Source organism: Ursus americanus, chromosome 17 (assembly GCF_024610735.1).
Source record: "Ursus americanus isolate L20-20 chromosome 17, mUrsAme1.1.p, whole genome shotgun sequence".
Taxonomy (NCBI): Eukaryota; Metazoa; Chordata; class Mammalia; order Carnivora; family Ursidae; genus Ursus; species Ursus americanus.
This window is the reverse complement of record NC_142143.1, coordinates 10,931,708-10,932,158: the sequence shown is the minus strand read 5'-3', so window position 1 is coordinate 10,932,158 and position 451 is coordinate 10,931,708.

Below are 451 nucleotides of genomic sequence, written 5' to 3'. Positions count from 1 at the left end.
ATTGAGTCATACGCCCACTTCTGAACCAATCAGTTTGTGTGCGCTAGGGGAGAGGCAGGAATTACCCCGAAACCAATCAAACCCACCCCTGCCTTGGAGGGCGGGGGGGCATGCCTTATTCCTCTGACGTCCATGGGCTCCTGGGGGAGGAATGATGTCCAGAAATAATTGGGATTCAGCTAGGGAGGGCGTGCAAGGTAAGTTCCTGCAGTGTCCACTGTGAGACCCCCTCCCACAGGACATGAGGCGGAAGCCAGGCAGCGTTCAGCTCCCACATCTTGTCCTGGAATTATGAGCGACTGGGGTGTATATCTAGGGGGAAGGTCTGGGGAGAGTTTGGGTTCTCGGGGCTTCTCTCCTCCCCCAGTTGGTCTTTCCAGCACCACACATCCTCCCCGACCCCAACGTGAAGGGAAGCAACAAGAAGAGGAGAACATTCAGATGTGTGATT